Below are 26,059 nucleotides of genomic sequence, written 5' to 3'. Positions count from 1 at the left end.
AGGCTTTCGGGACTTAAAAGGGGCTTACAAAAAAGATGGGGACATTTTAGCAGGGCCAAATGTGATAGGACAAGGCGTGACGGTTTTAAACTAAAAGAGGGTTGATTCAGACTAGATATAAGGAAGAAATGAGGGTGTTAAAACACTGGCACCATCCCTGGAAGTGTTCAAGGCCAGGCTGGATGGGGCTTTGAGCAACCTAGTGAAAGATGTCCCTGCCCATGGCAGGGGAATTGGGCCACATGACCTTTAAAGGTCCCTTCCAATTCCAACCCAAACTATTCTGTGATTCTGTAATTTTATGATTTTTTTTAAATTATTTTTTTTTAGCCAAGGGTGATGTATCAGCACATGGGTAGGACAGTGAGCTTTCTCACCTGGCCCTAAAGTCCTGCCTTTGTTCAGAGATGCAGGGCAGCAGGATGGAGGAGGTATTCATGGAGAGAAGGCATTTGAACTTGTGCAAACTGAGTGTAAATCATCATGGACTACAGCACAGCCCTGTTTTGTAGCACACACAGTGAGCCTTGTGCAGCTCCAGCTGCAGGCTGGAAAGGCAGGAGAGGAACACAGAGCATTTGGGGCAGGTGAAGGTGACAACAAGGCACAGTCAGTTGGGGTAAAGCTTTTATTGCTGTGGCAACTTATTTATAGAGCTGGTCCACATTGATTCACCCACATTAAGGGTTTTTGTTTAGGCTTTTCTTTATCCTGGGAAGAAGTTTTTTGACCTACATAAAAAAGGTTTGAATAAAGCTTTTGCAGCCTTCAAAATCACTCATAAAACTTTTAAAAAATTTTTTTTTCAAGTTATTTGAAACTAGTGTAAAAAATTCACTCTGGTTTTGTTAGTTTTCCTTCCCTCATTTCCTTTTTTTTTTTTTTTTTAAACTCTAAGTAAAAAGCAGAGTAGTGGGAGAGAAAGGAGAAAGGAGTCATTAAAGAAAACTGAACATTTCTACTTGAAAGAACTAGAGTTGAACTGGAAAATGTTCTTTCAACTTAAAGAAAGAAAAATCAGGAAAAAGTTTTGTCTGAAGGGTAAATATAAACGTTTCCAGTCAAAATGTTCTGAAGGAAGAGTGGTTATTTTGGAGCATTTCTCTTCCCCAGCCCCATGGGATGCCCTTAGTTGTGCACTTAAAAATCTGAGCTGCTCAGATCAGAGCCAGCAAACGCCTGGGTTCCTCCTTGGGACTCTGAGTTTCCTGCTGTTGCTTGGGGGTACAAACTCTCTGGATGGGGGATGAGGAGTTAGCATGGGTTTGCTGCCAGGCTGAGGGACTCACACAGACAGTTTTAACCTCTGGACAGGGCGTGATCACTCTCTCTCACAGTTAATGAAGCCTCCTGTCTTAACTGACAGCGTGAGGGGTGGTTTCAAAGTCACGGAGCCTTTTATTTAATCTGCATCTCTTCCTGTTGCAGAGAGCCCAGCGCTCCATGCATGCATCACTTTTCTTTTTCCTGGCACCACATCCCTCTCTGCCTTCCGACACATATGTCTCTCGCTGGAATTTTTTTTCCTCCCAGCCTCCAGCACTGAAACAACCGAGCAGCATTTGTGTGTCTCCAACAAGTAGCCACTGAGCCTGAGAAATGCATTAGCTGCCTGACCTGGTTCCAGCCAGGTGTGAAAAGATGCAGTGGCTCTGGCTCTGCTCCACCTTTTCTGACCATGTGAGGAGAGACAGAAGGCTTCTCCTCTCTCCACCAGTTTGCATCATTCAAGTCTACTTAAAAAAAAAAAAAAAAAAGGATAGAAGGGGTGAGTGGATAGAGCCAATCATGAGGAAAGCTGGGCACATTAAAAGGCATTTACTGGCCTTTCTGTACTAGAAATGAAAGAAAAACCCTTCAATTAGCTGTCTGCCCGAGGAGCTGAGCAGGAAGGGATGAAAGCTGAGATGCTTTTGCAGAAGCAAAGGGAAATCACCAGCCAGAAGATGGTCTGTGGGCTCTGAGTCAGGCATCGTCGTCAGAGAGGTGTTCAGCATGTGGTGCTGCAAAGTGGGGAACCTTCGTCTGTCCAGCTTTTCTGCCTTCCCCCGATTTCTTCTGCAGCTCTCCTTCTTGGGGATGTTTCTAGAATCCTAAATTCATGTCTCAGAGCATGGGACCTTCACCTCATCAAGTGCTGGTGCTCGTGTCTGGAGCAATCAGCTTGCCTGTGTGCTCAGGGGGGTGATGTGGCTGCTGGGCAGCAGGATTACGGCTCCTGGTCCTCATCCTGCACAGCCAAGGGCCTCCTGCCCCATGCCTCTGTGCCCTGTATATCAGTACATCCAACCCCCTGGCAATGCTTTGGGTCACTTGTCACCATTTTGTAAAGCAAACAAGTCACCTGGGAAGGGAAGCAGCAGCTGTTCTGCTTCCTGAGGCTTCAACCATCCTCTCCTTGCACACACACACACACACACACATAGAGGCTGCCTTTACCTAACAAACAATTATTTAACAAAGTATGCAAATAGTATAATTACTGTTATTTGTTTAGCTGTTATAAGTGTTTGAAATGTAAATGTCAACTTTGGGATTTTTGCAGGGTATGTGTGTGTTGTTGGCTCGCTCTCTCTCTCTCTCTCTCGCGTGTGCTCTCCCTGGATTGCAATTTGATGAATTTCTCCTTGTCCTAGAAAAAAAAAAGCTAATGTGATTTCTCTGCGATTACAGCAGAAGATGCCGAAGTGGGGATTACTCACAGTAACTCCTCTTACTTAGCAGAGCTGAGTGGGAGGTAGGATTCATTACACCGAGCAGAGAAACAAAGAGGAAATGTCTTTCAGCCGACTGCTTGTGTCTGCCGAGGCAGCATCCTCACCAGTGCCAGGGCTTCCCTCCCTGGAAGGCAGAGGGTCAGGCAGGGCAGTGCTGGCGATGCCAGGATCTTGGCAGCAGGCTCCCAGGAACCTGGTCCTGGCCTGCAACAGATCCTCCATGCACTGGAGGAGTGGTGAGTCTGAACTCTGGTTTTCTAAGAGGTGTTTTTTCCTCTGCTGGAGACTGGAGAAATAGAAATCAAATTACAACCACCCTGGCATGGATTTACCCCACCAGCATGCTCAAAGTAGAGCCCTGGTACTCAGTACAGTGATGTTTTCCAAGGGTATGTCCCATTGCCACCCATCCTGGCTGGCATTTGGTATAAATGGAGCTCTGAGGAGATGGTCATCGGCAGGTCACAGCCTGTAGTTCAGGCAATAAATCCAAGGCTCGTTACCATTGCCTGGGAGTCAGTCCACACTCTTGGTACTGAGTGGTTTTTGCAGTCCAGTCTCAGCAGCTGGTCCATGCTGGAAAGGCTGTTATGGAGAGGGCAGGGCCTCTGGAACTGCAGCAGCTCTGCTGATATTTCACAACATTCCGTACCTGCTGGGCAGAACTCAACTGTGCTTTGGCTTTAGAGCTTCCTCAGATGCACAGCTCCAAGATGAATCCAGTTGGATTCATCTGCTGGCGGCAAGCCTGGCACCAGCATTCCATTCGGATGGCTCAAAAGCCAGCCTAGGAGCTGGAGTGAAATTGGAAAGGCTTAACTGTTGCCATATCCCACTCTCCATCTCCTCCATGGCCCCTGTCCACACAGGAGGCTGGGATGAGGAGCTCATGGTTTTCAGGTGAATCCCAGGGAGAGGGTTAAGAGGCTTTCACCTCCAATGTGAACCAGAGGAACTGGAAAGAGTAAGACAGTAAACACAGCTACCAGCTTGGCTCCTGGAGGAGCAAGGGGAGCTTCATGCCCAGCTCAGCACCAGGGATGAGTCCAGAACCAGGGCACTCACTGCTTGTGGCAGAAGATCAGGATCCAAGCCTACTGGGATCAGTGGCTATGGCTGAGGATGGGTTGGGGCATAAGCCTACCCAGGGTGGTGGTGGAGCACAAGCTGGGCCCTGTGGTGTGGCTGCAGCACAGTGAGAAGATGCTGAGCCAGGCTTTCCTGGTGCCTGAGGTTTCCCCCTGCTTTCTGGCAGGGCACGAGTTGCTGGCACAGGAGTGCCACTTTGGCATGCTGGCTGAGTGCTAGGAGTTGGTGCCTGGCTCTGTTCATCTCCTAAATGGGGCTGTCCATGCTCTCTGGACCAGCTTGTTAGTGCCCTGCAGTCTATGCAGGTACCTACAGCCATCCGTGATGCCTCTGGTCCCTGGACACTCACACCAGACAGTTGGGCTGTGGGGTGGAACCAACAAAGCCACTTGTTTCTTAATTGCAAAGACAGGAATCCAGTGACCTTTGGCAGATTTCATAGCCCAGCAGGCTCGTGTAATTGAAGCTGGTGATGATTTGTCATGGCTCTAAGCTTTCCCTATCAATTTCATTCCTCGCTCCCTCAGTCTCTCTTGTTCCTTCTTTCTCTTTCCTTTTTTGTGATCTCATTATCTCCATGCCTCTCTTTTGCTCTCTTCAACCGTTGCACTTCCCAGCATGGAGAGGTACCTCAGGATCTATTTGTCTTCGAGGGATTTGGCTTTTACCTGTCACAGTATTTTCTCCACTTCACATCCATTATCCAAGAAAGACCTCTTTCTACCCGTGACCAGGAGACCTGCACCTGCCAGAAAAATCCAGCCCATTCCAAGAGTAATCATAAATAATGCATTGCTGTGGTCAGTACCCCCAAGCAGCCATGAGCTCCAAATTTCAGCTTTCCACTCCTGTCAGGTGAAGGTTGAAGTGACATTATCACTTTTATTTAAATTCCCTCGTAGGTGGCAGGTTCAATGCTATTAACATATTTCAATTCAAGCCATTCTTATTTTAATTAGCCTTAAGTAATTAGTTCTAATTCATTGCCATTTTTTGCTCTGCATATTTTGGGTTATTTACTTCCCTTGCTAAGTAACAATTTGATGTAATTATGTGCTACTCATTCTTTCTATTTACATATGCTCACTCACTCAGATTTCCTAGCTGAAATTTCAACAGATCCTTTGAATTCCCTCTTGAATTGTTTTCTGAGTTGTCAGCGGTGTGGAAATTGTGGGGTGGAAAGAGAATTGATCCTCTTCTCTGGACATCCCTGGTGCCAAAGGCAGTGACAGTGCATGTGAGCACCTGGGCTGGCAATGGGCTGCTCTTGGCAGGGAAGGTCCATTGCCAGGCTTTGTTCCTGGGAGTCTGGATTCCCATATGAAAGGAGTTTGGGGACTGTATCCAACTCTCTCTGTCTTCCTCTTGGGCTGCTTTAGCCCAGATGCCAAAGGGACCAGTCACTGTTGCCGCTTCCTTTCATTTTCTTTGTGCAGCCAAAGATGCTTTGGCTTTCCAGAATGGAAATGCCCTGGCTTTCCAGAAGTGCAGTGCCTCTGTTGCTCAAAATCCCTGCACCCTTTAAAATCCAGTATTTTTTTAGACATTTTGAGTACTGCGAGTAAATTTGAGTACTGTGAGTAATTTTGCCACACATATTTTTCAGATTCTTGTCTGGAATGTACTTTTATCTCAGCAGTCATTTTCATAATTCCACTGAAAGGACCATATTCTTGTCTTCTTTCTTCAAGGATTGCCCTTCTCTTAGCACCTTCTCCGTAGCAGAGATTCTCAGAGCGTTGTGGTTCACCTGTCAGAGGCTGTTTGCTGATCAGCTACTCTGAATACATCTTTTTCACTCCCTCAGAACTTGATTCTGAGAGGTCTTAACATGACTTCCTGCAGATCCTGCAAAAACTTGGATTTCATGCTCACATGGAGCATGTTTATACCTGTGTGTATACGCCTCACAACTTTTAAGTGCATTATCCAACTTCAGCCGAATTTGATAGAGGGTAGCAATCTCAAAAATAGCAAGTTCCCTCAAGGTTTGAGCAGACAGGCAGAGGTAGAAGAGAGATGCCCTACTTCTACTGAGGAAAAAGCTGCCATGTTGTGCTGAGCCTTTATTTGATGCCAGTGAATCCATCTGGGAGAGAGCACACTTCTCAGCACCCCACCCACAGGAAGGACTTCAATCAGCACATGCACCTTCTTGGTGCCCAAGTCAATCAGGCTCAAGGAATGCAGGATTTCACAGTTCTGGTGCTCATGGAACTACTTGGGTTTTTTTTTCAAGTAGCTATTTCACTAAAATCTTATCAGCCCTTTGAATCCATGTCCCATTAGCAAATCCTGCTTGCTTCATGAATATGCACGTTTACAATGTGTAGCATTGGCTTAACTGCTCCCATTGAAGTTGATAATGAAACTCCTGCAGACTTCAAAGAGAATAGAGTCAGGCGATGCTGAGTGCTTTGGAAAATCCCACCCCTCGTTGTTATTTTATTCTTAATACATCCATTCAGGAGCTGTGGGATGGGACTAAATACTCAAGAATGAGTGAAGACAAAAAGGAAAAAAAAAATAAAAAAAAAGATCAAAGAGCCAAAAATGAAAATCCAGATTCTGAGGTAAATATTTAAGGACCTGTCCTTGGATTTGAGACTTGCTGTGAGAGTCCCTCCTTTTGTGTGAGGAAGGGTCACAAATGGCTGCCTCGAGGCATGGGAATCACTACACACCTCACACTGGCCTCCTTCCATGATCTCCTCCTCATGGAGGCCGATGGGACTTTTGAGCTGTGCCAAGGCTACACATGATCGTGAGTTGGATTAGAATTGATTCCTTAAACTCTGTCCCTACACTTGAGTTTTCAATGTCAAGGAGGGTCCAGAGAGGAACTGATCCCCTCTGCCATCACCAGGACATGGCAGAGACCCAAAGCATCCCGTGGGTTATCAACTCTGCAAGCTAGCAGGCTACCAGACTCTTCGATTCCATCTGAAATGATCCATTTCTCCACTCCCCTCTTGCTGTGAGTTGTGCAGGAGAAAGGTGTTGCAGAGTTCTACAGCTTTTCAGCCTTTTTCCAGATGAGCTATGTTCTTAGGTCTCCCTTTTCCCCAGAACTTGGTACCATAGCATCCAAACTGCCACGGGGAGGTGAAGGTTCCCTACTACCACCCAATTTAGAGGAGTGCTGTGTATCCAACCGACGTCAAGGGGACATAAACATGCTTAAAATTGTAACACATGGGTGATTTCCACTGGTCAGAACTCCCTTGACGTAAACACACACATTCACCTGTTTTGCTGAATCAGGGCACGTTCTTCTTACAGGGACTTTGTGTTTTAGTGGCGGCTATTTTGGTATTTTCTTCTCCTAAGATTATTTCCACTGGAAAGAACACAGTATTTTTCATTCCAGCAGTATTTTTGGTAACAGTTACTATTTCCTGACAATATGTCTGTATTTTAGGACAAAACCAAATTACATGTTGGAAGCTCCTTTTCTCACTGCAGTTTCTCCAGCACTACTCATGAGCCAGTAACATCAAGACCATAATCTGGAAGAGGCACAATAGACACTATATTAAGTTTTATACAGGCTTGCCATCAAATTACATGCAATAACTACTTGATCATGTTTTATCAATCCATTTTCTCCTGTCCATTTGAAAAGCAATTGCTTTTATCTTGATGGCTTATTTTTTTCGTAATTCAGACCTTGCAAGGATTTTACCAAGAGTTTTTGTCTGATGACAGAAGTATCCTATTCATCTGGCTTACTGCAATATGATTTTGTTAGTGCATAGTTGCATGAAAAGGGGTATTGGTAAGAAAAGGACCCTTTTGTTGTTACTACTTTAATTGTTTTTCTGATTTTTGTCTTTTATTGTCTGTTCCTTGAAGTTTATAAAAATCTTGACAGCAGTTAGGACTTGATGTTGTAAAACAGTCACGCTGGAAACAGTGACAAATATTTTTTTTCTTTTGCTCTCCTGCCTGCCACTATGATCCAGAAAACTGTAAATTTACCATCAAACTTCTGCAGAGTTAGAGCCTCTCTTGTAAGGCGAGTAACAAGAGATAAGATTCTACTCCCTGGCTGAACCAGATAATCAATATTATCATACAAATCCTAAGTACTTTGTGTGGTCTTCAAGGCTGTTTTCCTAATAATCAAGTGCTTTAGGAGAAAATAGAAGGATCATAATTGTGGAAGATTGCATTTTGTTGCCTCTTTTGCCCATTCCCTGAGATCAAAAGGGTTAATTTCTCTGTATCTTTTACATACTTTGTATCAGTGCAATTAACTCGGTGTGGTAGGCACAGAACAGGGCATTATCTTGTGGCATTATCTTATACTAACAGATTTTTCTGGATGGTCAATTCCTTCAGCTTGGACATGGAAAGGACTGAAGAGGTTGAAAGAATCTCCAGTCCGGATTAGATACAAGTTATTCCTAATTTACATCCCAAATACCTGTTGTTCTGGTCAGTACTTGAAGCTTAATATTTTATTTTTAGCTTTTCTCTAAAAACAGTTGTGAAGAACTATACTTGACTCAATAGGTTTTATTAGAAAAAAAACCCCATATAGTTATGGTTGAACTATTTTTCCAAGTGCCAAAGAAATCTTGGATGGTTGCAGAAGTAATTCAAAGAATGAGCAGAAATGATGGAGGAAGTTCACACAAATGCTGCCTGGTTGGAACTTGCACACTTTGTTCCAGATTTCAGTTTCGTTCTGAAACTTATATAAAAGCTCCTTATGGGATGAAACTTTTAGGTGTATTAAACCCATCCCATAATGTTTATTTTTGTATGTGGACAGGAGATTACAGCTTCTGTATTGAATTTCCAAAGTCATCATCAAAAGCGATCATTACCTTTTTTGAATACTTTGTAGTCTGGTATCTGTCCTACACTAGTTAATTCATGTAAATCTAAAGAAGTGGTTGAAGGCAGGATGGTATCAGAAATATGGAAATAGAGCATCTGGGTAGAAAGGGTAGGTTTTTGCAACGTTTCCATTGAAATTATTTTTTCCTGCCAAGTGAACAGATGCAGTGAAAACAGACAGTCTTATCGGCAGCCTTTCTTTTGGGGAGATTAAATGAGTGAATGATCTATCAAAACATTATTTCATTTGATTAAACAGAAGATATTTATAGCATTTCTAAATATAAACCAAACTGAGAAGAGAAAAAAGAAGGTTCACAAAGAATGGCTACTCTACACAGTCAGGTGCTTTTCCTGTACCCAAAAGTATTTTTAAATTCCTGTTTCTTCACCCAGGCTGAGTGAGTGCAGTTCACTGCACATGAGGGTGTTTAGCGGACTACAGTTCTGATGCTCATATTTTGGTCTGATGCTGTGAGCTGCAGTATGTTTGTTTATAGATTTCCCTTTTTTTTCACATTAGAATAAAAACAACATACCTAAGGCTTTCAAGAGTCTGCCTTTTTCTTATGTTACAGTACAAGTTCTGGAATAAATACCTGGAAAGCCTGAAAATTTAGCAGTGAGATAATAGAATAACTTATATCTTGCAGGAAAATACAAGACTTTGACATTTGGTTGCATTCTGGATAAAATATTAAGTTATTATTAAAATATATTTCAGGTTAATTTTAATATCATTTAAATATGAATGTTTAAAGATTTTGTTATGAGATAAAACTAGAAATGAAAAATTCTCCTGAAGTCTTGAAAATGAAATGTTTGATTTTACAAAACATTTTTAATCTTTTAAAATGTGATTTTGCCAGAACTAATTAATGTCATGAGAAATTTCAGCTTTGTTGAAATGGAACTTTCTACTGGGGAAGTGCACTAACACCTGACCAGGATGGCCTGGCTCCAGACCTAGCTGGTCACATTTAGTTTCTTTTCCAGGAATTAATTGTTTTTATCCTTTTGACCATTGGTACGATACTGTAATGTTGGACTTTTTGTTTTCTGTCTTTTTTCCCAACTGAGCTACATCTTCTTATTTTGCATTTGTTCTAAAAAATTTCCATATTTTTGTACTTATATATAAACTCCCTTGTAACAAGGCAAGGCAAACCCTTTTATCTTACTGCCCCTTTCATGGAAGTCTCCTTTGGCCATTTTCGTTTGTGATTTTGTCTTTTCCCTTGATTATATGTTGAGATTTCTGTTAGACTCTTTAGTATTCTGTCTTGCTTTTGGGTTACTGTATTCATCTTTAGAGCCTGTTGTCTCTGTAGTTCTTTATCAAGGGAGGCATGTTTTTTATATCTGTGGTTTTTTTACATTCTTAGCAATTCCAAGAATTTTCCTGATATAAGAATTTTCACTGCTTCATGTACGATCATGAGTAATCCTGAGTCATTTAATTTTATATATTCTAAAATATCTTTTCTAAGATGGTCAAGCTGACATTTGTGTTCTCTGTCAACACAGTATTTAATACTGAGTCTAATACTGTGTTTTCCCTTCTTTCCAGTGAACAATCTGAACCAAAGGATATCGTCATCTGAATGTTTTTGCTCAGATATTTAAATGCTAGTAGGGAAGATGATTATTGACTTTTCACTTAAATGATGTAGTCTTCTGCAAAAATCAATTTTCCTTATATATTCACCAGCTGTATTTAAGAACTAGCATTTGGCTAGCACTTTTCAGGATTTAAAATAGAAAAATCTCTCATGCAGTGGCTTTCCTTGAGAGATATCCAACACTTCACAGTCACATTAGTCTGTTTTTAAATAGAGGAAAATTGAGGCACAGCTGTAGAAACTTTCCCCAGGTAGCTCAGTGGCTGAAGCAGGCAGGAAAAGAGAAACCAAGTTGAAGAGGAGAAAAGCAAGCATGGGTGCAGTACCTGTCCTGCTGGACTGTCTTACCATTAAGTAAATCTGCTCAGTTCACAGGAGTCTAATTTCTATCACCAGGCCCTAAGAAGCCTGTGTGTTCCCTGACAGACAGACAGACAGACAGACCCTTTGCATGTCTGTGTTACTTTTGGTATCTCACTGCGAACTGAAGGTCTTGCTCAACCCTGTCTTGAACACAATCCCATGAGCATCATGAACAGACTCTTAAATACGTATGATCCATCTTGATTTTCCGGTTGAGTCAGGAAAAAACACTGGGAATTTTTTTCTGACAGGTGTAAGCCAATTGGTATGGAGAACCAAAGTCTCTAAGGCATTTCCCTGGCCCCTAAGGAGCCCCTTGGCTTCCAGCCATTGGCTTTCTGTCGTCAGCTGCATTCTGTTTCTGGCAGTAGTACGCCCCAGGAAAGAGCACAAATCTTTCTCCTTGTGAATTAAAGCTCACAATTCTGTGTAGTTAAAAATCCTTCATTTTTATCTTCAGCCTCATGAATTTTATTCCCACTCTTCCTACACGTTTGTTGGTTTTGGAGAAGGGTCCTGACATGCTTCTTGTAATTTAGCTGCCCTGCTCAGAACCAGTTGCAAACATTTCTTTTAGAAAATATTTATGGATGGCAGGCTGGCCTTCCTCTGGTGACTTCTCCTTCCAGTTATTTTCCTATTTGAATTTATCATGTTGATCTTTGAAACTGCCATATCTGGCTGTCCTGTAGAGTTCCTGGGTTTCCAGTCCTGGGTTTTGCTCCTGTGGTATATTGCAGGAGTCAAGTCTGGAGAGGTTTGGGCATGATGTCTCTAAGAGGTAGCTTAGATGGCTCTAAGACCTTAGATGGTACTAAGATCTTGGTCTTCTGAGAGGACTGAAACTGGCTTCCACTGAAGCCATGGAAGTTAGTAATCTCATTTATTTCTGGAAGACTCATAGCAAGAAGCCTCCTAGAAGACAGTAGGATTGTTTTTGCAGTGTAGGTTGTTAGCATTGACCCTGGACTATGGCAAAACTCAGACATAAAACTTTCTGTCTACATAACAGCTCTTAAGGTTGTAACCAAACCCTTAAAATTTCAAGATGTGGCTGCTCAAAACTGGGTGTGGTTACGTGAATACAGCTGATATTTCAGAATTAAATTGTTGGGTTGTAGAAGTTTGGAACTGCTAATCTCAGGAAAACCCAGGCTCAGTAAAAGGCTTGACCTTTTAGGGGCTGCACTCAGCTGAGAGACCAGTCCCTGCTTTCCTCCCAGAACTGCAAAATTACAACTTTCAGGTCCCACTCTGGAAGTGATTGGGTGTAATGTGTACCTTTTGCGTGACATAAATGAGCTGGATGAGATGATCAGGCACCAGTGTGGCCTCAGGTCTTAGTTAAATACTGAGATCATCACAATGTGTGCTTATAATGATTTCTCCTCCTCCTGCCTCCCGTCTGAGGGAACTGCTTTTCTTGTGTCTGTTCACTGTAGGTGTTGGCCAAGTGCTCCCAACCTGCCATCACTGTGACACTGTGTTGCCACAGCTGGGGTTGCTTTCACCAGTGAAGCACTGCCTGTTCTAGCATTAGGAAGGTGAAGTGTTTAGGCTAAGTTCATCTAGACTCCTCCATAGTTGGTGAAGAAAGTTGAACACCTCCAGAATGTAATTCATCCCATCCAAAAATAGATGTCTAAGACAGGAAGAATGAATCACTCTCTGGGGGTTGGTGCACATCTCTCTGTTCACTGATGATAAAAGAAGTCTAGACAATTACCTTAACCTAGACACCCAGCTGTAAGCCACCTTCAGCTGCGTGAGATCTAGCTGTGCTTTCAGGTCCCTAAAGACAGATTTCAACCCCCCTGTTCAAATGTGAAGTAGCTTTGTGATTTCACGGCAGCTTTCAAGCTGAAGTCACTGACAATCAGAATCTCAGTGAGCCACATATGGCAGTTTTACCATAACTGAATAGCTTTTTAATGAAAGGGCTTTTACCCTCAGTCCCATCTGGGAGTTATCCATGAGAAGTTGATGATGGTTTGCTAAATATTTCTTTCTATTACTTGCTGAATCATTGCCACCATTAAATGTTGCTGCATAATTTCCTCATGAGGAGTCTGTTGCATGTAGATAATACTCAAAATGTGGTCCCCATTGATTACTTTGATTGAACACACCACACACGATGTCCTCCATGAGCAGGAGCACAGCTCTTCGGCTGGTAGTTGCAAACGCTCACATTTGTGAGTTCATTTCTCATGGTCTGAAATTCATCTCTCGTCCTCGCTCCTGCTCTCCCATGAGCTCGGTTGTTAAAGCTCTGGGGGAAAGGCAGACAGGGAAAGGCCATGGATGACTGCAGAAGGCAGCAGAGTAGCAAGACCATAAGGAGCATCCATAGAGCCTCAGAAGAGACCACAGTGGAGGCAGCTGAGAGGAAAGAAAACCTCCAAAACTGGAAGGCTCCCATATCCACTGCTGCAGTTTCTCACTGCCCATCTTGCCCCTTGGAGATGACCATTGCAGGAGCAAAGCTGGCAGAGCAGTCCAGGATGCTTGGATGTTGGCTGCTCCCCTTTCCCTCCATGCCCAGGCATGTTAGAAGGTTTGGAGACTACGCACCTTCGGCACCTCTGCAGAGAAGAACATCTTGGTTCACCTTGAAACACCTGAAGATTTGACTCCTTTGACTTTTGCTTATGGATTGTATTTTTCCCTTGCTGTTTTAAAAAATTCAATTCAGTGTGGAAGCACAGTCTTTGAGGAAAATACTGAAACTTATTGACCAATATGGTTAATAGAAAACATTCCCTTTTTCAAGATGCCTTTTGTCTCTCTCTTAAGGGAGATGGCAGTAGGTTTGCATGAATCATGAAATATTTTGGGTTTTTTGCATGTGTAAGTGAGTTTTCTAGTTTCCAGGAAAAATAATTTGCCCAGTGATGCTACAAGTGTCTTCTTGGCTCCCCTGCCAAGACATCTACCCACTGCTGCCTGCAGGAGCCCTCGATGGAGCCCAGGCCGAAGCAATGGATGTGTTTCTCTCTGGGACTTCCCTGCTTCATCCCTCGCTGTATCAGCGCTGAACACAGCCTGCCAAGATTCCAGCAAATATTCATGAAAAGGTTGAGGTTTCCACCGAGCTCAAACTATTGTACAAGAAATACCCTGAAGCAAAAACAGATCTGTGAGGCACCATCACACCGAGTCGCTTCCCCCACCCCGGCAGGCACCATGCCGTACCAGACAAACTCCTCCAGATAGGATCCAGGCAGAGATGTTTGCTTAACACAGCAGCTCTTTGAAAAGGCAAATAAATGGACACTGAAGCTACACAGACGTGTCACTGTGCAGCGATTTCCGTTCAGCATTTACGTTTAGTGCCAGGAAACCCTGACTCATGAATATGAAATCAGAAGGAAAGGAAGAAAGCAGTTGTTCATTATTAGAGCTTCGAATTGGGCATGTGGTGGAAATTAGCACTAAAAACATGCAGGTTAAAAAGAGAGGGGCTGGTTCTGGTGGTCCAGGAGGCTTGAAGAGCCTGGCTCTTCAACCAGGGGATGTGCTTTTGTGGGGCACTCTCTGCTCTCAGGCTTTGCCCATGGGGTGTTGCTGATAGAGAGGAACCCTGAACCTCAGGGTTGCCCATGATGAGGCTCTTGCTCATGCAGAGGTGGGGGAAAGCACATCCTGAATATTCTTGGAAATCCACCAAATTTACACTGGGGCAGTGGGAAGAAGAGACACTTAATAATTATCAGAAATAAGAGAAATAACCAAGAGCAATTTCCAAGAGAAAGGATCAAACTCAGATAGAAATCCTGAGGTCCCAAAAAGAAAGCTTACATTGAATTGAGGCTCAGTGGGGTAAAAATGAAGGAACCCACAGCCTTGATCCTTCTGCAAGTGCCTGTCTCTGCCCCACACCTGCATCTTAGAGCTGAGAAAAGCCTCTGTGAGCCTGGGGCAAGCCTGGCTCCTTTCAACAAAGCTGTCTTTCTTCCATCCATGAAGGTGGGACACCATCCTTCTTTCTGCCTCTATCTCACCTTGAAAAAGCAGATCTTGTTCTGCCTCGAGCCCTCAGTGCCAGGCCCCCAGGAGGGATGTGAGGCAGAATCACAGAATTATGGAATACCCATAGCTGGAAGGGATCCACAAGGATCATCGAGTCCAGCTCCCGACCCTGTACAGGACAACCAGCCCCAAGAATCACACCATGCACCTGAGGGCATTGTGCAAACTTTTCTTAAACTCTTGTAGGCTTGGTGCCATGACCACTTCCCTGGGGAGCCTGTTTCAGTGCCTGAACACCCTCTGGGTGAAGAACCTTTTCCTAAAATCTCTAAGAAGATTGATGCTATCGCAGCAAATATTTTTGATGCTACCAGGAAGGAAGAAGCAAATAAAGATGTTGCTGCAGGGCAGCAAAGGCTTGATTTCCAAAGCAGCTCCTTGCATCGAACCCTGGGAGCAGCTCAAGGCAGCAAGGAAGTGTGTCATCCCCACTAGTGTGTTCATCTGAAGCTGCCCAGCTGTGCTGTATAAGTACCCCTCTGTTTCCTTGCATTTTGGTAATTCCAGCGCCCTTAAAATATTACAAGAGCTAATCTATGAGCGTGGGGTGCAGCAGCTCACAGTAACAGCAAAACACTCAGCAGATCCCCCACCCTGGAGGCTGTGAGGTGCCAGGCAGGCTGGGCAGGAGGTTGGATGATGGGTTGGGTGGGCAAATGGGCGTGAGGCCGGACAGGTCTGCCAAGTGCCCCTGTGCCACCTCTGCCCTCAGCGACAACAGCGGATCATGGCTGTTTTGCAGACCCAGGCTTTGCCCTGAGGTTGGGCCGTGGGAAGCTGCTGGCAGGGCTCTGCTCCACCCCGAGCAGCTATGACAGCTTCAGAGAGTCGTTAGCAAGCAAGGCGCGCTTGACGTGAATAATTAAAATACCTGCTGTGCTTTTAAATAGTTCAGAGCCAGCCTTGGAGCTGCATGTGTGAGCGATGGCTGCTGTCTTTGGAGGAGGCCAGAGGAAAGAGGAGGGCTGATATCCAGTGGAAAATTAAGGGCTTGATGCTGCTTCTGGCAGGAGGAGGGATGATGCTGGCAGCTTCCACAGGGATGCAGGCAGTCCCTACTCCTGAGTGAGACTGGAGGCTGACACAGCTCTCCTTGCTGATGAACAGGCATCTTGGCACAAAACTCTCCCAGGTCTCCTCTCTGCCAAAGGCTTGAGCGGCAGTGGAGCTCAGCACCCACCCTTCCAGCTGCCCCAGGGCTCTGGTTCAGCTGGTTCAGCTCTCCAAACCCGTGGGATGAGGACATGGAGCAGGGAGATGGGGACAGCAACACAGCCTTGGGGACAGTAAGTCACTCCATCAGCACGGGCAGCATGGGGCCCCTCTCCTGAGCACACAGAGGTGGGGTCTGGGGAGGATGCGCTGCCTTTTCCAAAGATGCCATTTCCCCAAGATATCAGTTAGGCACCAAAATCAAAACAGTTTCTGCATGAACAGTTAACAAAGAGTTTCCTGCAGTCTCTCAGCAGCCAGACTCACTCCATTCCTATGGTGCTGTTGCTACCCCCAGATGCCTCTGAATTTTTATCAGAATAGCACTGAAGGCCCCTTTCCTCCACCACAGAGGAGCTTCATGGAGCAGGGGAAGATATGAAACACTGTGCTGGTGTCAGTGCCGCTGGAGCGTGGAGCTGGCAAGCTGTAAATCATCTCTTCTTGTGAAAAAGTGAGTTTCTAGGCAGGAGATGGAGGGGAAAATGACATTCCCCATGAGTTAGTTTCAGATTGAATTAAACAATTGGTTGACCATAGATATATATTTTTTTTTCTATATTTATTTTTCCATGGAGAGCCTGGACAATTCCAATTTGGGGTCACTGTGAAGTGATCCTTTTTCTTTTTTTTTTTTTTTTTTTTTTTTCTCAGTTCAGCCAATGATCCAAAAAATCAGTTATTTTCACAGCTTTGCCATGAATACCTCCAGGGCAGGAAAGCAAAGTTTTTAGTAGAGACAGGTTAAAAAAAGGCTGTTTGGGGACTGACATGGTGAGGGGGGAGGGAGAGCTGTGTGCTGGCAGCTTTGCAAGAGTGTGTGAACAGCATCCCGATGGTTGGTCCATTCCCTGGTCCCATGTGGGGAGTGGGAGCTGCTGCCTGCCCCTCTTGCCCATGGCTCTTTGCCCAGGAAAAGCGAGGGCTCCTGAGCTGAAGATCAAGAAATGAGTCTTCTTCTCCCCTATTGCAGAATGCTATCCATCTAAAGATTTCCTTTAATTTAGAGCCGTGTAGAGTTTGAAAAGCCCTTCAAGTTCACTTGGGCTGATGAATTGGTAATTGAGTGTACCTGGATGTCGGTGCAGGCTCTGCCTCTCTCTGCATTTGTATCAGTCCGTGTTTGTTTTCTCGAGCTGTAAATCACTGAGAGCTTGGAGAGGCTTTTATCAAATCCTGCTAGGAGCCAGTCGCTTTCCCTTTCACAAACACATTGCTAATGCCACGTGGAACCCACCGGCTTTGCTGCTCATTTAAAAACAATGAGGATGTTATTAAATGGGGGGGGAAAAGAAATCCTTAGCAACGGGGGAGAAGGAGGAGGAACAGAATTGCTCCTGTCTCTCTGGTTTTTGCTCCTTTGGTCTAATATCTGTCCCATTGATCTCCTAATATGCTCTGCTTTGAAAGCCTGATTTATTGTCCCTCACTCTCTTATCTCCCTGCGTGTCTCAGTGTGATAGAGCACACATTGTTCTCGGCTTCATTAGCCACCAGCAGGTCAGCTGCCACCCTTGGTCCAGCCCCACGAGCTGCTTCCCCCTCCTGGGCTGCACACCTGTGCCCCTTTCTCCACAGCCTCTGGCCTGCCCCGGCCAGCACTGGGCACAGAGAGTTAAGCAGGTTGTTTAAGGGAGTCAGGTTCTTCCTCTCAAGGTCTCCAGGTTCTCCAGTGTGTCCTCGGTGTCCACCTCTCCAGTGGCCTCTGAAGATACCTGGCCCTCTCCATCAGCTGTAGAGGACCACATTGTCCATATCCATGGCTGATACTCAGTCCAGTCAACGTGATCCAGTGCTGATAAATATTACAAAGTAGGAATTTCAGACATGACAGGTAACAGTCCTGATTTGCATTTCTTGGAGCCATTACAGCCCCTCATCCAATGGAGGAGCTGGACTGGTATAATCCATCCACCCAGCCTACATTTCAATACAGATTTTCAGTGAACTGTTACGGTGCTATTTGCTCAGTGGAAAAAAAATGGCAAGTTAAATCCATTGACAAAGAAATGTGAGAACTTTGCATCTGCATGTGAGCATTTTGTGAGCATAAAATGAAGTGAAGTTTGCCAGACCGATTATTCATTATGAATTGTTCATTCAGCTCTAATTGCTTGGGTATAGCTGTTGTTAGAAGGACCGTGTGATGCTTTTGTAGTATGCAGTTAAGGTCAGAAAAGTGTTGGTAGAAATTACTTCATGTTAAGCTTTTCTTTGGGTGTAATGGTGCTGTTCCTGCTTAGCTTGGAGTAAATGATGCTTCCTGGCTTCTTGTTGGCCCTGTGCATCCCAGGTAGCTAATGGAGGGTGAGTGGTGCCTTATTGACTCCTGCTTTCTCTGAGAAAGGAATAATTAAATTCACCTGCAGAATCCCCATCTTCTCATGCGTGGCACCATGCAACTTCCCTGCATCTCAGCTAAATGGATTAGAGATTACGCATGCCAGAATCACTGATGAGAAAGCACAAGCTAGAAAGTATCTGTTTGGCTTTCAGATTCCAGCTGGTATTTGCAGGACTTAGGTTTAGGAAAGTCATCGCTTTTTTTTTTTGCTCCTAACCTGACAAACTTTGCCTGGAAACCCAGAGGAACAAGCACCGTCCGTCTTCCAGCAGCAATTTCTGAAATGGAACAACACTTTAAAAGTCTTGCCAGTTCAGCCTTTCACTTTACAGAATACGTGCCCATCTCTCAAACACCAGGTTATTTTTCCTTACCCCCATAATATTCCCATCCAACATTCACTCTCCTGGAAATCACCAATCCAGTGTTCACCTACCTGCATTCAAATACCTGTCATTGTTCTGTGCTTTTGCCCTTCTCCTTCCAATTTAGAGATTATATTTCATAACTGACCTCCAACTACCTATTGCCTCCCCGTGACACTTCTCACCCTTGTCTACCTGATTGATTAGTCTATTATACTCTCCACTCTTCTGATGACTTACAGATTGCCCCATATCTGTCACAGGCTTCCTTTTGTTCTCTAATATTCTTGGAGTTTTGGAACACTCTCCAGCTGCCATTCTCTCTCCCCATTCCCTGGCCTCTATCTTACGATTATCTGGTTTGGAAAAAGGAGAAGAAATCTTCTGTGAAATAAAGCCCTACCTGCTGTGAATTCACACATAAGCTGGTAAAAACCACTTTTAAGACACTGTCATTCTCAATGGGGCTCTTTATTTCCTTTGCACCATTTGGAGGTAATAAAATGTCACTAGACCTGGCTGTGATCAGTGACATGGCTTAGAAGGCAGCTTTCCCCAGAAAATTTCCTCACCTGCATAAGTCAATGAAACAGTGACAGAAAGGGAGTGATGTTGTGTTTAAAGATGCGTTTGGGTAGGAGGGTTCTGCCTCTGCTGGGGAGAGGTCTGGGACGTGTCCCAGATCCATCCATCTCCCTGCGCTTGTCAGAGGTTGTCCAGCTCTCTGATATTGTTCCAGGCTTGTCCCAGCTCTGTCCATCACTCTGACATTTAATTAACTGCCCTGTTCTCCTGGATCTTGCACTGGATTTGTGTTGTCTTTCTGAAATACCTCTTAGGTCATGTCTGAATATTACTGGCAGGAGGAGCAACAAAATGGTTGTCACTAATATTGCTATTATTGTTATTATGTTGATGGTAATAAAACAAGACATTGAATACCACAAAGATGAGTACTGTTACGCTCAGTGTCACTCCTTCTTGCTATACTGGTTTTCTCACATCACAGGTGAGCAGGAACTGACAGCAGTGGGAAGCACAGACAGCCCTGACCAGCCAGGCATCCAAAAGTAATAGAAAAACAAGGAGGGGGTTCAAAGTGACAACTGAGAGCAATAAAATCACAGTTAAGATTTAAAAAGACATTTATGAGACCAATCCTGCAGTGTAAGGATGATTATTAAGCTTATTAAAACCTGTCCGTGCTGGGTGGCTGATGCTGGTGGTGGCAGTGGCTCCTCACTCCTCCAGGAGCTTGGCATTGATGTCTTGTACCATCTGCCCTGTGCATGCCCAGAGCTATCCATCTTCCTTGCATCTTTTTCCATCACTGTCTGGCATTTGTCCCATTCTTTTTACTTCAGTCCCAGGTCCCCTTCCAGTGAATTTCTTTTCCCCTTTCGTTACTCTGTTGAGCAGCTGATCTCATTTGGACCTCCCTTTGGTCCTCCTCCCTTTCACCTCTGGTCCCCGTGTCTCTGTGTTTGATCCATAACTTGAGCAGCCATGCTGTCCTTGGGATGGCTTCATGTTAATCAAGCCATCAATCAATCAATCAATCAATCTATTAATCTTTTATGTCGCCTGATGAAACTCCCTCTTATATTTTCTCTTTTTTCCTTGCAGTTCAAATACTGGGCGTGGTGACCACCTTGTGGGACCCCAGATGCTGTGTCCAGTGTGGCTCCCAGCCCCTGCAGACAACAACTAGGAGACGTTCATGACTGTAGCCAGGACCAGCAGTGACACACAGGCTCAAAGGTAAGGGGTGACCTTGTCAGTGGCATCTCTGCAGTGAGAGAAGTAGCTGTGTGAGACAGCTGGCCACGGGAGAGAGCCAGCAGGGATGGAGCACGTCCTTCTGGGGAGGGTTCCAGCACCAGGAAATCCTCCCCAGGCGTGGATGGAGAAGGGGAGCCTCATGGCATTCATTTCCAGTAGGGAAGAGACAGTGATCCAGGGTTGTGTTTCTCACATTGCTGTTCTCAGGGTGATTCCTGGTGGGACTCTTCTCTGAGTGCTGTCCAAGTGTTGACCTTCCCAGGGAAACCCTGAGTGGCTGAGCTGCAGCTGCTGCACTCCTGAAAGTGTCGTAGCAGTGAAAATCATCATGGTTGTATTTTTAATAGTTAATTTTTTAAGACTGGATTCACATTCTTCTTTTGAGATTTAAGGAGTATGGAGAAAGCACTTTTTTTCCCTGCAGATGAGAAATATAGTGTTTGCCTCCATCCCAACTTCTACAAAATTCTGTTTTACAGAGCAGAAAAAGAACATCGGGTTCATGTTGATGCTTTAACTCAGTTTTCTAAGACCAGATTTTGCCCCATGTTTCCTGTTGAAATGACTAGCTGTGCTGGGCACTTAGAAATTTTCTCTCTCTTTCTCATCTCCACCTTAACATTATGAAAAGGGTTTTCATCAATCCATTGAAAGAAGGAGATAACTTTTGTATGAGAGTGCACAGTCGACAGGGTTGAGTTTTTGGGTAGTATATAATTTTTTTTTACACTGTTATTATTTAAAACATGCTTTTTAAGAGGACAAAAGGGAATAGCTTAATGGAAACAAATTTCTGTAGCAAAATGTACAGCTGGATAAAAAAAGATTATTTCTGTTATTGCTTGGGTAGACAGGTGAATTTGGAATTTGAGTACAAAAGGTGTTAAAAAGTCTGCTTAAACTTCCTTTCAGTGTTCTGTTGAGATTGAAAAGAGTAATTTTTGGAGAAAAACTTTTTCTCTGAGCCTCTATTTCCAGCATTGTAAAATCTATAGCAGCGGCCTTTTCCCCTCAGCCATTATCATGTTTTCACCTTTTCTTCTTCTACCTCATTTGTCATTTTTGAGCAAAATGTAGTGCTGGTGAAAGGCAGGCAGGTCCATAGGTTGGAACTGGCCTGGAAGGGAGGGACAGCAGGTGCTTGGGCATCCCTGAAAGCCAGACCAGACCATGAGGATGCAGTCTCTGATGGGAGGGAAGGAAAGATGGACAGCCTGGCCTGGGGGTGGTTGATTTGAAAGCATCTACAAGTCTACAGCTCTTAAGACCACCTTTCCAAAATGACTTTTAACCAATTAGGAACCTAAACATCAATGAAGATAAGCAGAGCTTAAGTACTCAGGTTCCTCAGGGCAGACACAAATATCTCAGCAATGCAGACAGATAGACAGTTTGCCTGTCCTGATGGATCCAGACCCAGAGCCAGGCAATGAATTACAAATATAAGTGCCAAAACAGCAGGCTTGGGACACAAAGGATAAAAGACAGTTGTGTTATTTGAGCTGATAAGCTCTGTGTCTCGATCTGGAAGATGCCGGCATCAAAGGCTCCTGCAGGGATTTTACAATGCAGTGTTATACCATCCAGCACTGAGTTAGTGAAGATGTAAAATGGGCCTTGCAGAGAAAGCTTCATGCCTGCCACAAAGGAGTAGAATAAGAGTTTGTTTTGAGAACTATTAGGCTGAATAATTTGGGATTGATCTCCATGGACACTGTGAGGTATTGCTCCCCACAGAGCAATGATTGCCATTAGTGTCTCAGCTCCCTGCCTTCTTCCTCCTTCTTCTCCCCAGCCTTTGCAAGGGCTGGGTCAAATGCTGCCCAGGCAGCATGAACAATATTTCCTCCTACTTTGGTAATTATTGTCTCTTCTTTTCATTCCTCAGAAGCCTTTTCATAAGCAAGAGGTATTTTCAAAGGTTGTAGGCATTCATCTCAATGTACATTTTCGTGGCTATTCTCCTTGGAAGAGCCAGAGAGCTAATTTACTTTATTAGACCAAATGAAAGGAGCTTATGGAGGTAGCCTTGTGCAGGGGGTCAGGGAGCTAGACAGGAGAGACCTTTGAGACTGCCACTGAATGTCTTGCAGGAACTGAAAAGTAGGTTTTGCTGTTTAGTTTGGTGCTGTTCTTCCTCACATTGTGCAAGCTCCCTTTCAAGCACCAAGTGCCGAGATCTTTTGCGTGATCCCATCACTGGTCCAGTCATCAAGGCTTAAGAACTGTAACATCTGTAGGGAAGCATAACACCTTTGGATTGGCAAGCCTGGAGGTAGCCATGCTCGTTCAGGGAGCAGGTGACTCTGGTGAAGGTTCCCATGATGGGGAGCCCCATCCAGCCCATCCCTGGTGTGGGCAGGTATCCGGCGACACCCGACTGTGCAAACCCTTCTCCAAGCAGCTTCATGCAATGAGCAGATGACTAAAAACCGTCTCCTGGGCAATTCACTTCATTCATCAATTAAATTGTTTGCTGTGAACAGTTTGGCCCCATCCAGCTCCAGGATTTCAGCCTTGTAATTTTGCTGGCAGAGGACAGCGGTGCCATGTCCGTGAAATCTGCCTGCCAACTGCTTCCCCTGCTAAGCATTTTCTAGGCTAACGATCCCGAAAACCTTGCCAGCAGCCCCAGCTCTGTCCCTTTCAGGGCAAGCCACTCATTTAAACGTGAGCACATCTAAATGACTCCATCTGCTAAGTGACGTTAGTAAAGAAAAGATTATAGCAGGAGTTAGTGCAGTGTCCTCGGGTTGTAACCCTGTTATAAAATGGGCTGGAAGAACAAGGGGACAGTGAGGAGCTGAGGCTCAAAACCACCTGGGTGACTGTCAGCTTGATTTATTTTCTTGCTCATTAGATAAATTAGAAAACTGGCAAAAGGCATCATTGCCCGCTCTCAGCTGCTTGGTAACCTGCCACGTGGCACGAGATGCCGGCTGCAGGGACATGCAGCTCCTTCCCACCTCCCTGGCCCCTCTCCCCAGGGACATGGGATGGAACTTGGGTCTGCTGGTGCCACACATCTCCTCAGTGGTCCTGTCACCCTAAACCACCTCATTGACCCATCTGGCTGATTGCTGGCAACCATTAGAGTTTCACTTTTCTCTAAAACTTGATTTTTGAATAGCAGCAGTTTCCTAGGTGAAAACAGAAGGCCTAAATATTGCTTTTGAACTCTGGCTTTGACCTCAGAACTGTTTGTTACCCTCATTTCACAAATGAGGCAAACTAAAGCAAAATAACCTGGTTTATGGCAGTATTGTCAGCCAGGACCTGCTTCCCTTCAGAGATGTTGTTCAACATTTTGATGTTGTGGCTTGTAACCAGTCTGCCTCCAGCAGCTGCCCCCCTTGCTTATGAACCAGACTAATTTTTGTCTGTCAGAAGGATGAAGCTTAATGGTCAGACTTGCTTTAAATTCCTGGGTAAAATTCACTATCCGGGAGGTCAGACTCCCAATTACAGCACCTTCTAACCTAAAAACTCACTGAAATATTCAGCCTACATAACCAAATGTTAAATTTGGATCATTTAAGCCACCTTCAGTACATTTAGCTGCGTCTGATGCACTTCCATAGTACGAAACGAGGCCACTGTTATACACATTGTATTTACATACGAGGAAAAGCTTCCAGCCAGGATGAGCTATTAAGAGACTGCAATGCATTTCTCAGCCAGTGTGGAGGAATCCCCGCTGCAAAGAGATGCCAAAACCAGGAGAAAACCAGAGCAGGGACCTCGTGGGAAGGAGACCTTGGGGGTCCCAGCACCAGTGTGCTGGTGCAAGGAGGTAGGGCAATACCTGCCCTGCAGACCACGGTTGGAGCAGATTTCTTGTGCTGTCCGTGCCCTTCCTTCTGCCCATGGGATTTCTGCACTGCCTGCGCAGGATCCTTGTCACTCTGTCTCCGGCAAGGATGGGACATGCGTGTCCCTGTGGCTCAGCCTCCTGCCAGGTGTGCTCCCATGTGTACAAATGCTGCTGGGAGGCACAGGGTGGGGAGACGGGGCTAATTCCTTCCTGTCATATGCAAGGAATCGGCTTATGGCCCGGAGCTCTGATTACTCTTATCTTAGCCTGCATGATGCTAGCCACATCCTGAAATTACCCAGATTTTTTCAAAATCCAGGGGATGGTTTGGACTCACCTGACCGACATGAGCAAATTCCAGCTCTGCTTTCGACCCTGGCAGGTTCGTAGGGCTGCGAGTTAGCACAGACCGAGGGCTGAACTTGGGGGAAGAGGTTTATGAACCCCTAAATGCACCCTATGGGAAGTGCCTGGGTGTGATGCCCAATCTGCCTGCAGGACCTGATGGAGCCCAGTGTGGAGCAGCACCAACAGCCCCCTCTCAGCCGCTGCACCGGAGCTGGTTGCTCAGGCAGACTCACCTGCTGGGATCCTGGCAGCTAATGTGCCTCTGAAATGGCCAGCAAGGGATAGATGCTGTCAAGCAAAACATGGAGTGAAATGTTTGGCTGATGGGATTAAACGGTGAATCCCACCTGTCTGCTCTGTGAGACACGACACGGCACCACACGCTCCCACCCGCCACCGCTCCCCATTTCCCATCGCTGCCAGCCAAGCCCACCCCGCTTTGAAATTAGAGTGGGGGAATCAAAGTCCTTCTCCACCTGCTCCTGCTGTGCCTCTCAGCCACTGACATTAACACTGAACAGGCTGTCAGTGGCTTTGAATGGATTTTAATAACCCCCTTGCGAGCCTGAATTACCTGCGCAGCGTGAGGTCCGGTGTGCGTTTGGAAACCTGGCCATGAGCAGTGTATCAGGGGCCAGACCAGCTCCACAGGCTGTGGACACAGGGCCAGACCAGCTCCACAGGCTGTGGACATAGGGCCAGACCCACTTGAGGAACTGTGGTGGCTTCTGCCAATGCAACCCCTGGCACAGCAGCAATCTGGCAGCTGCCTGGTCACTGGAGAGCTGCTGCTGCTCTGGCACCTGCTGCCCACAAGTGTCCTGCCACCAGTGGGTCTGTAGGGGCCTGGTGAGCTTCCCAACAACTGAGGATGCTGGTCCAGGTGGCCACCTCCATGGGATGTTTTCACCTCTGGAGCAAAGTACTGGCAGATGGAATGGGTGGTAGGAACCTCCTGGTGTCATCAATGAGACCGACCCCAGTCCCTACCAGCACGTGGCATAAAAATAGCAGCTTTGGTTTAGCAGACTCTGTGGATGGAATGCTAAATGAGATCATGCCTGGCCCAGCTGAGAGTCTGGACTAGTGTATGAAAATCTAGCAAGAAGATTAAAAGGTGTCCCCAGGCAGAAGAGGGTATTTATTTCTTTGTGGCTGAGATGTGCATAGCGTGGGAGTCACAAGGACGGTGACCTCCCTTGAGCACCTGCACGTGGGCAGCACCGTGTCCCCACGGGGGCTGATCCTGGGGACAAGGCACTGACCAGAAAAGCTCCTTCTGAGATGCAGGTGGACACATCCAATCTCCTCTCCTGCACCAGGAAAGGGCTTCCCATCCGGGATCTTCACTGCCAGCCCTGCAGCTCCTCTGCAAAGGGAAAAACCCTCATTTTCCTCCTCTTTTACAAGAGGGAAAGCTAAAAGAGGTGGTCAGGTGGTTCTCACTTGTCTGGAAGATGAAGGCCCTGGAAACATGCTCTGAAGTTGCTTTTCCTCAATTAAAGCTCCCAAGATCTGAA

At 45.4% G+C, this 26,059-nt stretch overlaps 1 protein-coding gene across 3 annotated transcripts in view; it reads left to right on the top strand.

Moving 5' to 3' along the window:
- Positions 1 to 26,059, top strand: part of ELFN1 (extracellular leucine rich repeat and fibronectin type III domain containing 1) — a 103,895-nt gene that overhangs the window by 38,125 nt on the left and 39,711 nt on the right. For all 3 annotated transcript variants that reach the window (XM_050317410.1, XM_050317412.1, XM_050317411.1), the window contains exon 3: positions 20,222 to 20,356. The gene's annotated coding sequence lies outside the window, so the exon portion shown is untranslated. The remainder of the gene's footprint in view (positions 1 to 20,221; positions 20,357 to 26,059) is intronic.

This window comes from Myiozetetes cayanensis, unplaced genomic scaffold (assembly GCF_022539395.1).
Source record: "Myiozetetes cayanensis isolate MyiCay16 unplaced genomic scaffold, myiCay2020 scf20-37, whole genome shotgun sequence".
Lineage (NCBI taxonomy): Eukaryota > Metazoa > Chordata > Aves > Passeriformes > Tyrannidae > Myiozetetes > Myiozetetes cayanensis.
Note: the sequence above shows the minus strand (reverse complement) of the source record. Positions and strands in the feature narration are given on the sequence as shown.